The sequence below is a fragment of the Bubalus kerabau genome, chromosome 1, assembly GCF_029407905.1.
Source record: "Bubalus kerabau isolate K-KA32 ecotype Philippines breed swamp buffalo chromosome 1, PCC_UOA_SB_1v2, whole genome shotgun sequence".
Taxonomy (NCBI): Eukaryota; Metazoa; Chordata; class Mammalia; order Artiodactyla; family Bovidae; genus Bubalus; species Bubalus kerabau.
The window spans coordinates 196,602,023-196,618,963 of NC_073624.1; the positions used below are offsets into that span (position 1 = coordinate 196,602,023).

General features: G+C 39.0%; 1 long non-coding RNA gene across 9 annotated transcripts in view; it reads left to right on the forward strand.

The window, feature by feature from the left end:
- Positions 1-16,941, forward strand: part of LOC129629089 (uncharacterized) — a 352,035-nt gene that overhangs the window by 102,521 nt on the left and 232,573 nt on the right. The window contains exon 5 of one of the 9 annotated variants that reach the window (XR_008703066.1): positions 5,032-6,149. The exons of the other annotated variants lie outside the window; for them this stretch is intronic. This is a non-coding gene — a long non-coding RNA (uncharacterized LOC129629089). Of the gene's footprint in view, positions 1-5,031; positions 6,150-16,941 lie in introns of those variants that run through there. 9 annotated transcript variants of the gene reach the window in all.

The following is a 16,941-nucleotide window of genomic DNA, read 5'->3' on the forward strand; positions in this document are numbered from 1 at the left end:
CGGGTCCGACTCTTTGCAACCGTGTGGACTGTAGCATGCCAGGCCTCCCTGTCCATCACCAACTCCTGTTTACTCAAACTCATGTCCATTGAGTTGGTGATGTTATCCAACCACCTCATCCTTTGTTGTCCCCTTCTCCTCCTGCCTTTAATCTTTCCCAGCATCAGGAACTTTTCAAATAAGTCAGTTCTTTGCATCAGGTGACCAAAGTATTGGAGTTTCAGCTTCAGCATCACTCCTTCCAATGAATATTCAGGACTGATTTCCTTTAGGATGGGCGGGTTGGATATCCTTGCAGTCCAAGGGACTCTCAAGAGTCTTCTCCAACACCACAGTTCAAAAGCATCAATTCTTCGGTGCTCAGCTTTCTTTATAGTCCAACTCTCACATCCATACATGACTAATGGAACAACCATAGCGTTGACTAGATGCATCTTTGTTGGTAAAGTAATGTCTCCACTTTTTAATATGCTGTCTAGATAGCATATTAGTGCTCCTTGGACTGCAAGGAGATCCAACCAGTCCATTCTGAAGGAGATCAGCCCTGGGATTTCTTTGGAAGGACTGCTGCTAAAGCTGAAACTCCAGTACTTTGGCCACCTCATGTGAAGAGCTGACTCATTGGAAAAGACTCTGATGCTGGGAGGGATTGGGGTCAGGAGGAGAAGGGGATGACAGAGGATGAGATGGCTGGATGGCATCACTGACTCGATGGATATGAGTCTGAGAGAACTCCGGGAATTGGTGATGGACAGGGAGGCCTGGCGTGCTGCTATTCATGGGGTCGCAAAGAGTCGGACACGACTGAGCGACTGAACTGAACTGAACTGAACTAGGTTGGTCATAGCTTTTCTTCCAAGGAGTTAGCATCTTTTAATTTCATGGCTGAACTCACCATCTGTAGTGATTTTGGAGCCCCCCAAATTAAAGTCTCTCACTGTTTCCATTGTTTCCCCATCTATTTGCCATGAAGTGATGGGACCAGATGCCATGATCTTAGTTTTCTGAATGTTGAGTCTTAAACCAACTTTTTCACTCTCCACTTTCACTTTCATCAGAAGGCTCTTTAGTTTTTCACTTTCTGCCCTAAGGGTGATGTCATCTGCATATCTGAGGTTATTGATATTTCTCCTGGCAATCTTGATTCCAGCTTGTGCTTCATGCAGCCCAGCATTTCTCATGATGAACTCTGCATATAAGTTAAATAAGCAGGGTGACAATATGACAATGAGTTAAATAAGACTCTTTTCCCCATTTGGAACTAGTCTGTTGTTCCATGTCCAGTTCTAACTGTTGCTTCTTTACCTGCTTACAGATTACTCAGGAGGCAGATCAGGTGGTCTGGTATTCCAATCTCTTCAAGAATTTCCAACAATTTGTTGTGATCGACACAGTCAAAGGCTTTGGCATTGTCAATAAAGCAGAAATAGATGTTTTTCTGGAACTCTCTTGCTTTTTTCTATGATCCAACAGATGCTGGCAATTTGATCTTTGGTTCCTTTGCCATTTTTTAAAACCAGCTTGAACATCTGGAAGTTCACGGTTCATGCACTGTTGAAGCCTGTCTTAGAGAATTTTGAGCATTACCTTGCTAGCATGTGAGATGAATACAATTTTGTGGTAGTTTGAGCATTCTTTGGCATTGCCTTTCTTTGGGATTGGAATGAAAAGTGAACTTTTCCAGTCCTGTGGCCACTGCTGTGTTTTCCAGTTTTTCTGTCATATTGAGTGCAATACTTTCACAGCATCATATTTCAGGATTTGAAATAGTTCAACTGGAATTCCATCTCCTCCTCTAGCTTTGTTCGTAGTGATGCTTCTTAAGGCCCATTTGACTTTGCATGCCAGGGTGTCTGGCTCTAGGTGAGTGATCACACCATTGTGATTATCTGGGTCATGAAGAAATTTTTTGTATAATTCTTCTTTGTATTCTTACCACCTCTTCTTAATATCTTCTGCTTCTGTTAAGTCCATACCATCTGTCCTTTATTGTGCTCATCTTTGCATGAAATGTTCCCTTGGTATCTCTGATTTTCTTGAAGAAATCTCTAGTCTTTCCCATTCTGTTGTTTTCCTCTGTTTCTTTGCATCGATTGCTGAGGAAGGCTTGTTTATGTCTCCTTGATATTCTTTGGAACTCTGCATTCTGATGGGTGTATCTTTTCTTTTCTCCTTTGCCTTTTGCTTCTCTTCTTTTCATAGCTATTTGTAAGCCCTCCTCAGAGAACCATTTTGTCTTTTTGCATTTCTTTTTCCTAGGGATGCTCTTGATCACTGCCTCCTCTACAATGCCATGAACCTCATCTATAGTTCTTCATACACTCTATCAGATCTAATCCCTTGAATCTATTTGTCACTTCCACTGTATAATTGTAAGAGATTTGATTTAGGTCATACCTGACTTGGACGTGGAGATACCCCATTCCAAGGGCAGAGAAGCCCCAGCAAGACAGCCTGGGCTAATTCAAAACATTCCAGATAATGTTTGCCATTTGTATTGGGATATATTCACATATTCAGTTAGCCTCTTATGGCTACTCATATGAGGATAACCCTAAATGTCATTAATCCTTTTCCTAGAATGTACTACTTAGCCCATTTCTTTTGGTAAAGTCACATTTTCCCCACAAGACCCATTTCATATATCTTCTCTGATTATTCCCTCCTCCACTCTTCCTTAGCTCCTTGAACTTACTTCTGTAGCACTAAAACCATTGAATTATGGTTTCCAGGCTATTCCAATGGTAAAACTGTAAGATTATGATTAGTAAGAATGATATTTTATTCATATATGTCTTCCTAGCACATGTTACCTGGGGAAATGTTCAGTAAGAATGCATGTGGAGTAGTATGCATTGAATCTATGAAAGACCTTAAAGTGATTGTTATTTGTTATATATGTCAGATATAATCTCAGAAAACAAAATTCAGTGATATGAACAGTGCTTTGTGTATGAGAATATGTAATCAGAATACAGATGACATAAACCTGGCAAGAATAGAATAGAGATGTATAAACCTGGCAAGCTAGGAAGCTTTGTGGTCACTATTCTGTGATTAATTTTCATTACCAGTTCTAGAATGAATTTTGGATTGGATTCTTTTCTAAGTCCCCCTTTTCAGTCTTCTAAGATGAAAGAGTTATGTTTTGATGCAGTAATTCATCTATTCATACAGGTATTATTTTCTGCAAATCAGGCATTTTGTTCAGTGCTGGTGATACAAAAATGAACAAGATGCAATCCAAGTCATTTTGAAGAGCATAACAATTTCATCATAGATTTTAAGGGGGAAATTGATATGCAACTAGTCACAATATAGGATCATATGTACAAAATAAGGCAAGACCACAGTAGTAAATAAGTGTAATTTAACTTGCTTCTTACAATAATACCTATTGAACAGGCACATTCATTCTCATATAAAAATAGTGGCTCTGAGAGCATGGAGGAAAATCATTCTAACTTTCTAATTTGGCTCTTTCCATACAGTTAAATTCAATTAAACTGAATTTTAACTCCTTTTTACCAGTTCTCTGATTGTGGACAAATGTTCTGAGCCTTGGTTTCCAGATTTTTGAAATAAAGGTAGTCATATCTACTTCACAAGACTTCAGGAAGAGTAACTTTGAAAACATATATGTAAAGGTCCTAAAGTATACCTAACAAACTCCAAACTAGGTTATGTTCATTATATTTCATAATATCTTTAATATCAGAATGTTAAAATTTAGAAGTTGCAGTCCACAGATGAATATGAAAAGTATATTTAACTTTTATAATGCCTAATATCTACTGTACAAGGAAAGTTGATATTCTTTAATGACTGGGAAGATTAGGGTTTTGTGTTGAGAGGAAATACAGTTCTATAATCCTGTACCTAGCAGAATCCCTTTCTATTAATGTATGCCATGGTATGGAAAATATCATTTTGGCTTTTCTATCATCAGAGTACATTGTACATGAAGATGTTACTTACCAGTAATGTTCTGTACATCTCAGAGGTCACATCTCTATATGGACTTGTCAAATTTTACATGTTCTTTCAGTGAGGGCACACAGGCCTTGCTGTATAACTGAATTTATTTTTAAAAAATGGTCCTGTTTCATTCATGAACTAAAAGAAAACAGATATGTAGTACATAATGAAAAGTCAATTTTCTAGAGGTCAGAGAGAAAGAAAAATGTCACGTTAATAACAGTTGAGGCAAAATGTATTTTAAAGTTTCCAGGTCATGCATTTTAGTGCTGGTATAATTTATTCAAGTAATACATCCTTAAAAAGAGCTGAATCATACATCCTATGTTAAAACATTCAACAAGGCTGGTTTTATGACAAGTTTCCGTCATTGGCTCTTAACCTGGTAAAATCCCAACAATATTAGTTTTTCCAAGCCTAAGTTCACAATGTTAAATAATTATTGCATACTTATCCGTATTTATATATGCTTTTTAATGGGTAGATAATATAATTTACATTTCAAATCAAATTAAGACACTGACTTTAAACCATTGCATTCTCTGTATAAAAGCCAAAAATAAAACATTGAATTTCAATTAAGTATTGTTTCAGGAAAAGATACAGTTTATTCGGAAACATTTCATATAAACATTATTTTAGTTAAAACATTGCAGCATACTTTCTGTGAGAGCTGGACATACCTTTCTGATGCTCACTGGGCTGGCTTTGTGGCACACGCTGTGACTCATTCTGTTTTTCAATGTCTGTTGCCTTACAAACAGCTCCAGTTGATCCTTGTGTGCAATGCAGTTTGTCTCTTTTGAGCTCCCAGGCAACAATAACCTCTCATCATGATTACAGAGTCTTTTGCAGAAAGATGGGCCTAATCCTGGTGATCCATCAACTCAGTAATCTATTCCAATCAGTATTTGATGGATTTGACAGGCCAAGTGAGACAGACACAGGCAGGTCAAGCAACTTAGGTCTGCTACAAAATACTGGGGAAAATCTTTGTGCTACATCAAAAATTACATACAGTAAAATTGCTTCTTCTCTCTCTTCTTTTAACAGATAATGGATATAAAAATTTTCCAGATCCACAGTTCAAAATATCTTCATTATTTTAGTCATTGGACACATTCATTCATCATTAAAAATTACAGCTAAATAACCTGATATTATATTAAAAAAATAGCAATAATTCAAGGTTATTAAAAAGCTAATTGTTTCAATGAATGAAGTTTGTTTAATATGTTTATGTCCTACATAGACATGAGCAAACCCCTGATATCTAAAAGTCATGAAATTAATTCTCACAATTCAATTTTGAAAGGCATAAATCAGTAAACAAATATTTTTAAAGATGCAGTTAATCTAAGCTAGTAAAAGTCATCTCCTTTTATAAATTAAATATAATGATAAAGAAAGGGAGTCATTTAGAAAAGAAATTATGGTATACTTCAAATCTAGCTCTTTTACTAAGTCTTCTCCAATTCTAATGGCTGGTAAACATGGGAAGAAGCCCTTCTATGTCATATGTCACACTTGAACATTCCATTTTAACCAGGGTATATTAGTTTCTCTTACGGTTTTTTTCCCCCTCCTTTTTATATTAGCACTTACAAGACAAGAATAGAATTTAGAACCTGTAATTTCTCAGTGCACATTGCTATAGCTGCTGCTGCTGATAATAATAATAATGAATTACTAATTTTCTTCTAGAAGAGACAAAATCAGAACTTAAAATCCGCAGGTAATAAACAGTGTTTCATGTTTTTGCTCTAGGGACAAATTGAGCCATGAATTTTAAGTGTTTCTTAAGATAAAATAGAAGTTATATATAATAGACATTGCTTTACCCTTTTTCAAACTCTTAAAAAAAAAAAAAATAGACACCCAGACAACTTACGTTAAGTATGTTTGACTCAACTGCCATTTAAAGGACTTCTATATATTTCAAATAGTGGAATGAAAACAACTTACTACTGTATTCCACTTTTAATGTCTGATAAAAGCAGGTTTAGTTAAGTTTATAAAGGGATATCAGTTTAAAATGATTACTTTTCTTGATCTGCTACTTCCTGAGTTTTTCCTCCAAGAGCTCAGCTAGCTCCCGTGATTTAACAGCAAGATTTAAATAAAAAAAAAAAAATCCTGGTTTTTCCATCCTTCTTTGCCTTAGGGCTAGACTGTAAACAGTAGCTGTTAATGTAAAAGTTTTATCTAAGAGTTCAAAAAGCAGCTCCATATATTGTGTAAAAATAGCATAACCTCAAAGTGCTAAAGGGATTTCAGTGGCCACATAAATATAAATACTTGCATCTTAACACAGGTCTGTTTCTTTTCTGTACCCTGGCACCAAGTGGGGGAGGGGGGAGGAGCTTGCCTTAAGTAGCTGGAGGATGATGGGAGGGAAACAAACTTTTGTACAGGTACTGAAATGGATCTTCTGTTGTTATACACCTTCATAACCTTTTTATATGCTGAAGTCCTTTATTATTGGAGTTCTGCCCAGGAATCATTCTCAACCAGTGGTGGTTGGAGACTGTTCTTTGGGTTGGATCTGATTTGGCAATTTAATCACTAGCATGAATAATCAAATTCCCTACTGCTCATAATAAAGGAGGTAACAGCTTTTAAATAAAAGGATACTACATATGATGAAGGTTAAACTTAAGGAGGACACAGAAATAGACCTAATTTCAGTTCAGTTCAGTCACTCAGTCATGTCCGACTCTTTGTGACCCCATGAATCGCAGCACGCCAGGCCTCCCTGTCCATCACCAACTCCTGGAGTTCACTCAGACTCACGTCCATTGAAGAGGTGATGCCATCCAGCCATCTCATCCTCTGTTGTCCCCTTCTCCTCCTGCCCCCAATCCCTCCCAGCATCAGAGTCTTTTCTAATGAGTCAACTCTTTGCATGAGGTGGCCAAAGTACTGAGGTTTCAGCTTTAGCATCATTCCTTCCAAAGGACACCAAGGACTGATCTCCTTTAGAACGGACTGGTTGGATCTCCTTGCAGAACAAGGGACTCTCAAGAGTCTTCTCCAACACCACAGTTCAAAAGCATCAATTCTTCGGCGCTCAGCTTTCTTCCCAGTCCAACTCTCACATCCATACATGACCACTGGAAAAACCATAACCTTGACTAGACAGACCTTTGTTGGCAAAGTAATGTCTCTGCTTTTGAATATGCTATCTAGGTTGGTCATAACTTTTCTTCCAAGGAGTAAGCATCTTTTAATTTCATGGCTGCAGTCACCATCTGCAGTGATTTTGGAGCCCCCCAAAATAAAGTCTGACACTGTTTCCACTGTTTCCTCATCTATTTCCCATGAACTGATGGGGCCAGATGCCATGATCTTCGTTTTCTGAATGTTGAGCTTTAAGCCAACTTTTTCCCTCTCCTCTTTCACTTTCATCAAGAGGCTTTTTATTTCCTCTTCACTTTCTGCCATAAGGGAGGTGTCATCTGCATATCTGAGGTTATTGCTATTTCTCCCGGCAATCTTGATTCCAGCTTGTGCTTTCTCCAGCCCAGCATTTCTCATGATGTACTCTGTTAAATTAAATAAGTAGGGTGACAATATACAGCCTTGACGTACTCCTTTTCCTATTTGGAACCAGTCTGTTTTTCCATGTCCAGTTCTAACTATTGCTTCCTGAGGCAGGTCAGGTGGTCTGGTATTCCCATCTCTTTCAGAATTTCCCACAGTTTATTGTGATCCACACAGTAAAAGGCTTTGGCAGAGTCAATAAAGCAGAAATAGATGTTTTTCTGGAACTTTCTTGCTTTTTCCATGATCCAGCGGATGTTGGCAATTTGATCTCTGGTTCCTCTGCCTTTTCTAAAACCAGCTTGAACATCTGGAAGTTCACGGTTCACGTATTGCTCAAGCCTGGCTTGGAGAATTTTGAGCATTACTTTACTAGCGTGTGAGATGAGTGCAATTGTGCGGTAGTTTGAGCATTCTTTGGCATTGCCTTTCTTTGGGATTGGAATGAAAACTGACCTTTTCCAGTCCTGTGGCCACTGCTGAGTTTTCCAAATTTGTGGCATATTGAGTGTAGCACTTTCACAGAATCATCTTTCAGGATTTGGAATAGCTCAACTGGAATTCCATCACCTCTACTAGCTTTGTTCGTAGTGATGTTTCCTAAGGCCCACTTGACTTCACATTCCAGGATGTCTGACTCTAGGTGAGTGATCACACCATCATGATTATCTGGGTCTTGAAGATCTTTTTTGTACAGTTCTTCTGTGTATTCTTGCCACCTCTTCTTAATATCTTCTGCTTCTGTCCATACAATTTCTGTCCTTTATTGAGCCCATCTTTGCATGAAATGTTCCCTTGGTGTCTCTAATTTTCTTGAAGAGATCTCTAGTCTTTCCCATTCTGTTGTTTTCCTCCATTTCTTTGCATTGATCGCTGAGGAAGGCTTTCTTATCTCTCCTTGCTATTCTTTGGAACTCTGCATTCAGATGTTTATATCTTTCCTTTTCTCCTTTGCTTTTCGCTTCTCTTCTCTTTACAGCTTTTTGTAAGGCCTCCCCAGACAGCCATTTTGCTTTTTTGCATTTCTTTTCCATGGGGATGGCCTTGATCCCTGTCCCCTGTACAATGTCATGAACTTCCATCCATAGTTCATCAGACACTCTATCTATCAGATCTAGTCCCTTAAATCTATTTCTCTCTTCCACTGTATAATCATAAGGAATTTGATTTAGGTCATACCTGAATGGTCTAGTGGTTTTCCCTACTTTCTTCAATTTAAGTCTGAATTTGGCAGTAAGGAGTTCATGATCAGAGCCACAGTCAGCTCCTGGTCTTGTTTTTGTTGACTATATAGAGCTTCTCCATCTTTGGCTGCAAAGAATATTATCAATCTGATTTTGGTGTTGACCATCTGGTGATGTCCATGTGTAGAGTCTTCTCTTGTGTTTTTGGAAGAGGGTGTTTGCTATGACCAGTGCATTTTCTTGGCAAAACTCTATTAGCCTTTGCCCTGCTTCATTCCATATTCCAAGGCCAAGTTTGCCTGTTATTCCAGGTGTTTCTTGACTTCCTACTTTTGCATTCCAGTCCCCTATAATGAAAAGGACATCTTTTTTGGGTGTTAGTTCTAAAAGGTCTTGTAGGTCTTCATAGAACCTTTCAACCTCAGCTGCTTCAACGTTACTGGTTGGGGCATAGACTTGGATTACTGTGATATTGAATGGTTTGCCTTGGAAATGAACAGAGATTATTCTGTCGTTTTAGAGATTGCATCCAAATACTGCATTTCGGACTCTTTTGTTGACCATGGTGGCTGCTCCATTTCTTCTAAGGGATTCCTGCCTGCAGTAGTAGATATAATGGTCATATGAGTTAAATTCACCCATTCCCAGTCCATTCCAGTCCATTTTAGTCCACTGATTCCTAGAATGTCGACGTTCACTCTTGCCATCTCTTGTTTGACCACTTCCAATTTGCCTTGATTCATGGACCTGACGTTCCAGGTTCCTATGCAATATTGTTCTTTACAGCACCAGACCTTGCTTCTATGACCAGTCACATCCACAACTGGATATTGTTTTTACTTTGGCTCCATCCCTTCATTCTTTCTGGAATTATTTCTCCACTGATCTCCAGTAGCATATTGGGCACCTACCGACCTGGGTAGTTCCTCTTTCAGTATCCTATCATTTTGCCTTTTCATACCGTTCATGGGGTTCTCAAGGCAAGAATACTGAAGTGGTTTGCCATTCCCTTCTCCAGTGGACCACATTCTGTCAGCCCTCTCCACCATGACCCGCCCATCTTGGGTGGCCCCACAGGCATGGCTTAGTTTCATTGAGTTAGACAAGGCTGTGGTCCTAGTGTGATTAGATTGACTTGTGATTAGATTGGAAAACAGTGGAGCTTCCCAACTGGGATATTGTGGGGGAACTGCTTAGGCTTATCTGTAGCATTAGTATTGGGTTTCGGGGACAGTGAAGAGCTGAGGGAGAGGTGAGGTGTGTTTGAAGCCCGTGGGCTCTGTGATGAAGAAGATTTTTGGCTTTGGGAGTAAGAAGGGTGAGTCGCCCTTAGGCTCCTCCATCAGTCCGGGGAGAGACAGTGGTCATAGAATCAACTTCCAGCCTGGGTATCACATCTGAGACAAGGACCTCGGAAAGATCCACAGCGCTGCCATTATAGGGAATGTAGCCAAAGTGCAGCAGATTCTGTTGCTGGGGAAGAATGGCCTGAATGACAAGAACAAGATGAACAGGTATAGGGGGGTGGAAGGGCCTGGCAGAGGTCCCTCCTGTGAGTTTCCTCTCCAAGGCTTGTGGACACCTTCCTGGGATCCAGCGCCCTGCAGACTTTATAGGCAGCAAAAAGCCTTAGCTCATTTTGGACCCACTTATAATTTCCCCTATAGAGCACTTTACTGATAAGTTTTGAAGTCATAACAAAAATTAACACATAGCGTGGGCGGCTGCGACTGGCACACATAGCACGGCTGAGAGGAGCTACCCCACGTCCGAGGTCAGGAGCAGAAGCTGGGAGGACCCCATGCCCGAGGGGCGGCGGCCAAGAAGAGTACCCCACGTCTGAGGTCAGGGGCAGCGGCCGAGAGTGCCAGGCTGCGAAGGCGCAGGAGGAGCCGAGAGGAGCTACCTCACGCAGGAGGCCAGGGGCGGCGGCTGGGAGGAGCAACCTCAGGTCCAAGGAGCGGTGGCTGCGCGGGCGCAAGAGGGCCTAGAGGAGCTATTCCACGTTCAAGGTCAGGAGGGGCAGCGGTGAGGAGATACCCCTCGTCCAAGGTAAGGAGCAGCGGCTGCGCTTTGCTGGAGCAGCCGTGAAGAGATACCCCACGTCCAAGGTAAGAAAAACCCAAGTAAGACTAGGTGTTGCAAGAGGGCATCAGAGGGCAGACACACAAACCATAATCACAGAAAACTAGTCAATCTAATCACACTAGGACCACAGCCTTGTCTAACTCAATAGATCTAATTTCAGTTCAGTTCAGTTCAGTCGCTCAGTCTGTCTGACTCTTTGCGACCCCATGAATCGCAGCACGCCAGGCCTCCCTGTCCATCACCAACTCCCGGAGTTCACTCAGACTCACATCCATGGAGTCGGTGATGCCATCCAGCCATCTCATCCTCTGTCGTCCCCTTCTTCTCCTGCCCCCAACCCCTCCCAGCATCAGAGTCTTTTCCAATGAGTCAACCGCCAAATAGATTTTTGGAAAGTAAGAATATGTTATCCCAGAAAAGAAGATAAATGGCTTTAAAATAGGGTTTATTTTTGTTTGCTTTTAAACTAACTGAGAAAAAAAAATGCAACTTCTTCCCTGGACATTTCACCCATCATTCTTGTGTTTATTAATTTTCTCTACATTTCACAGATGCAAATTGTAAAGTGGTTATTGGAATACTTATATTGGGCTAAGGTTAGATACAGCTCCTCACTTAGCCACTTAAGGATTACTTCCACTAAAAGACTGAGAAGACACCACAGGAAGACAGTGGCAACACAGGTGCTGGCTAAATTCTCTGAGCTGTGTAATTCTGCCATTGACCACTCAGGTCATTGCGGCCCCATGGTAACCATACCTGCCAGGAATCTGCGTTAAGATGCTGCATTGGCTTCCACTGCTTTTCAAACGGCTCTGCTCTATGGGCAAGTGAAACTGAGATTAATATGCGTTGAAAAATAAAATGCCCTTACCACATTTTTGTCTGACCTTTGCACAGTTAAGTGAAAATATTTCCTCACTGGGAGTTTTTGGCTTCATGTCAGGTTTGCAGAAAGGTAAAAAAAAAAAAAGTCCTTGCAGCATAAGGAGGAAGAGATTCTGGTAAGTGAACCTTGACAGATATTAGCACAGAGGTGATTCCAGGCAGACTTCTCTCCCCTTCCTCACGTTGCACTTGGTGTTCTACCCTGGGGCAGAATAACTGATAGAAAATTGCATCTATAGAAGAGTTGAATATTGCTTTAAAATGCCAGTGGGACAAGCTTGAGAGCAGACAGCAGAAGCTTTATTTCATTTCATTTTATTTTGCTTTGGAATGCTTTATATGCCAAAGCTTGGTGGCAGAGCAGGGTGAGTGGGAGGAAACCAGACTTGTAAAAAGTTAACCTTGAACAAAGAAAACACCAAAGCTTCATGTTTGCTATACGGAAAGCTTTTTCAGGAACAAAGCTGAATCAATTGCAATGAAGTCTGTAGATAACACAAATGTAAAAGACTTGCCTCACTTCCTCCCCTCCACAAAGGTTCTTTATAGTCTATTTCTTAATTTTTTTTTTTTCGGCCAAAGTGCCAGAAGAAAGCAATGCCTGCTAGAAGCATGAGACTTGCATTCCCTTTGTCCTGTGAGCACTGCAGTGGCCTGAAGGGCTAGGCTGCATCTTTCTCAGTGGCCTTTTCTGTCTAATCTTTCACCCGTGGAACTTGGGGGGGACTGTATTGTTTCTTTCTTCCGAGGGTGGGTTTAGAAAAGAATAAGCAGTGAATGAAGTTCACAGTGTGTGGAAGCCTTGAGAAGAGGATAAGATATAAGAAAATTAAAAGTCCTGGAAATAAATTATGTTGATCTGAGAGAATATAGCCCTAAGAGGGCCGAATAAGATGGGTTTAGACTGAATAAAGCAATAGGGAATCCCATTGTGTAGCCGGAATAGGAGTTTGGTTTCTGACTGGCCTGCTGGCCTAACCTTGGATTTGTGTAGGTCAATATTTTGCCTGTGCACAGCAAGCAGAACCAGGGAGGTGACCCACAGTCCATGCCCTGTAAAAACATGGGGGAAAAAAAGAGCAAGGAATCCCTCAGTGTTAGGAGCAAAAGCAATCTCCTTTTGAATAGAAAAGCTTTCAATTTGTTTTGACAGTTGCAAGAAAGCCAAATAAGGAAAATAAATTTTAGTTTGGCTTTCTCTCTGTTTTTCTTTCTTATCTTTTTTTAAGGTAATAGAAGAAGGTAAAGAAGGAAGTTGAATATATTTGACCCTCAGAAATCCAGCTCTTTGTCCAGTTCTAATGGGAACTTAGTCTTTCAAAACATGGAAGTTCTGTTGATCTATTTTAGTTGGTTATTTGATATTTGTGTGTGTGTGTGTGTGTATATCTCCCTAATCAGAGTCATCACAGGATGCTTCAGTTGAAAATTTCTTTACATTGTAAAACATCTGTGGGTCTATTTGGTGAGACCTTAGAATAAAATGTGATGTGGTGAGATAAGCACTTCCCCTTGCATTGGCTTATGTAAACAGTTGAACTCGCTATCACACCAGGAGAAAAATGGAAGCTGTAACCACAAAACATTATTCCAGCAGGAGCCTGAAGTGTCCTTTGATATATTAAGATAGTTAATAATAAGATGTCCAGCTTTCTGTTTGAGTTGTTAGGTGATGTGAGGATTATTTGATTTGATAAAACCTATTTCCTGTGGGTAGTTGTTTATTAAATTAAAAATGGTTTGTTTTGTGAAAGTATTCCTCCTCATCATTAAAATAATTCACATTGTCAACACACCTTTAAAAGAATAAATTGAACATACTTTGAACTAATTATTAAGGAGGAATTACTTCATAGACTAAAAAGATTCTGCTTTTTAGTGTCTTCTATTTTTTAGTGAAGACACTATTTTTAGTGTCTTCAAATTTGAGTGTCTTCTGGAAAGGAATGATTCTTTCCAGCTTGGGTCGGCATGCTCTCCTTAACTTTTCCCCATGAGGAAACATTAATCAGATTCTGATTAGTGTCTTCAGCTTGTCAGGAAGTGAATGGAAATTTCAAGAAAAGTCTAAAAGAATTTGTAATCTCTAGCTAGGGAATTGAGTAAACACATTAAATGTGAAAAGTTAGTCACCAGGGTAATGGGTTAGAAAGGGCATTTAACTACATTCTGCTAAAAATAACTTTTTTTTTTTTTTTTTGAGCCAAAGAAATATGGTAGTGCTTTAGCCAAACTATTTATATTTCTGTTTTCCTCAAAATCTGGGCTTTTAGTGTATATAGAGACAATCAGCTCTATATAAAGTTCAGAGAAAAATGTTTATGTAATAAAATTAAATATTTAAAAGTAATAAAGTATTAAGGATGAAATTGTCTGCAACATTTCACAGCTATATCTATTTCTGCTCAGTGATATATACCTTGAATCAGTCTCAAATTCAGATGTTGTTTTTTTCTTAAGTTATTTCTTTTATGTTGCTGCTGCTGCTAAGTCGCTTCAGTCATGTCCGACTCTGTGCGACCCCATAGACGGCAGCCCACCAGGCTCCCACATCCCTGGGATTCTCCAGGCAAGAACACTGGAGTGGGTTGCCATTTCCTTCTCCAATGTTAGTGAATTATAATTCATCTTTATAGGCCTTTGAGAATGTCAGCAAGTGCATCACGACTCTGTAAGGTGGTCCTGCATATTTTCAGATTAAACACTAACTTGATATTATGGAGAGATTTCTTACTGAAGATACAGTTAATGTCAACACACACACCACATTAAAAATGTGTAAGGTATTTAACCTTCCAAATGTTATTAATTTGAGAAGCAAATGGATCCTCAATTTATTTCTCAGTTATAGACAACTTAGAAGCATATTCCTTTATATGTTGAATATAGTTTATACATTGCCCCAAACTGTTGTTGATTTCTTTCACTAATAAGTATGCCCAGCCACTTCAGTTGTGTCTGACTCTTTGTGACCCCATGGACTGTAGCCCTCCAGGCTCCTTTGTCCATGAAATTCTCCAGGCAAGAATACTGGAATGGGCTGTCATGCCCTCCTCCAGGGGATCTTCTCAACCCAAGTACTGAACCTGTCTCTCCTGCAGCTCCTGCATTGCAGGTGGATTCTTTACCACTGAGTCAGAGGTGAAGCCCCTACTAATAAGTATAGAAAATCACTAATGTTGGGAGTCAAACCTAGATGATTGAAGCATTTGCCTCACAGATCAATTTTCTTTAGACACCTTATTATATTACATATTATATGAAAACTTTTGCTATTTTAGCCCTTAAATTGTAACTTGAAATTGTTTAAGGTATTGCTGTATTACTGAGCTATATCACTTGAGCAAGCCAACTGAAATATGAAAATGGTTCTTACCAGAATGATCACCATCATGATGAAATGTTTTCATCATTTGCTACTCCTTTCACAAACTCTTGAGTGTACCATTCTGCTTGGATGTTTCATGTCTCAGGTTTGATTTACCATCTTTATTGTTATTTGTTCGTTTGCCCAGTTCCTAAAAAGTTTATATTAAATGGCTTTGGTTTTATCATCTTCTTTATTTTATCATTTGTTCAATACTAAAGTAATATCAGAAAGCATATATTGTTCACTAAAACAGTAATGTAAGGATTAACGTTCTGACACAGTCCTTTATTATTCATTGGATAACACCTGGCTTTGTTGGCACATAACTGACTTATCAGTATTGATTTCAGTGCACATTTCATAGTCTGTGTCATGATTTATAATACAGTTGTTAGCTAAACAACAACAAGAAAAGAACAACAAAAAGAAAAGTCTTCTGCAGTATGGGCTTTCGAAGTATCTAAAAGTGTTAGTCAAGTACTACTTCTCCATATCTACCACACTTATACCAAGAGCTATTAAATAATATTAACATTATTGGTTCTATTCAAATGTAAAGTGAGATATCTAGTAGTATAATTTTCAACACTTAAAAACAGTGATATTATGTGACATCCCACAATCACATAACATAGGAGTTTTGCCAATATTCCAATCTGCTTTCTCTCAGAGGAGAATATTTTTCATTTAATTAGTGTATGGCTTTGCTTTTTTATATTCCTATGAACAGCACAACTTTGGATGATGCCCCATAGTTTTGATTTTTTTCCCTTTGCCTCTAGTGACAAAATTCATAAATTTCACATTAGGAAGCTATATTTAGGATTTGTTATGTAAAAATTGAGTTGTTTACTAGAAATTTCACTGAGTTCTGCTGGGAAAAATTGGAATAAACCCTATAGAGTTCATTCCTTTCAATGGGTCTTAAGATGCTAAGCACTAGTAGCTTATAAGATCAGTTAGTGATATAGATATGGTCCTTGTCCTTTGAGAAAATACATATAATACTGTATTTTTAATAATGAACTCATTTGCTAAAAATTAAAATAACCTGGAGGTGCAGGCCTTACCATTGCCTTTTGCAGCTACCCCCACACTGAAGTTTTCTTAGGTTCTTCTGAGTAGGACTCTACAGTAACATGACCTAGTTTTTCCCAGAATGGTTGAGGGGAGTTCCCAAGTCTCTGTGTTTTAATTAAAATGAAACAGCAGTATTTCTCTTCTAACTTGACCCTGAAAGAATTCAGAGCGTGCCACACCACAATATGCCATTGTGACATATTGACTATTTTGAGTTAAAGGCACTTGAAAAACAGCAAATGAAAGAAAAATGCTCTTTTTCTTTTCTTAAAAGCATGAGATGAAATTCCTTGTATAAAAGATGTCCTCTTTCTACCAGAATGCATGTCACAGTCTTATCAAGGATAAGAAGATGAGATGACTGAATTCTATGCAGATTTTATTAAAATAATTCTTATCTTTATTTAGCTTTCCCACATAGTTTTGTCACTTTTTCCAAATTGTCTTTCTTTGTTTAGCCTAATATAAAAGCAAGTATCTTTTGTCATTTATTTGGGTTTTCATTCCTTATGAAGACTATTATGTCAAGTAAAGCTTGTATTAAATAGATTTGCAGGCTTTTCTTCTTTCAATCTGTCTTAGGTCAATTTACTTTTCAGAGCCAGACAAAAAGAACCCTAAGAGATTAAAGGTATAAGTTTCAGTTCAGTTCAGTTGCTCAGTCATGTCCGACTCTTTAAGACCCCATGGACTGCAGCACGCCAGGCCTCCCTGTCCATCGCCAACTCCTGGAGTTTACTCAAACTCATGTCCATTGAGTCGGTGATGCCACCCAACCATCGCATCCCCCGTCATCGCCTTCTCCTCCTG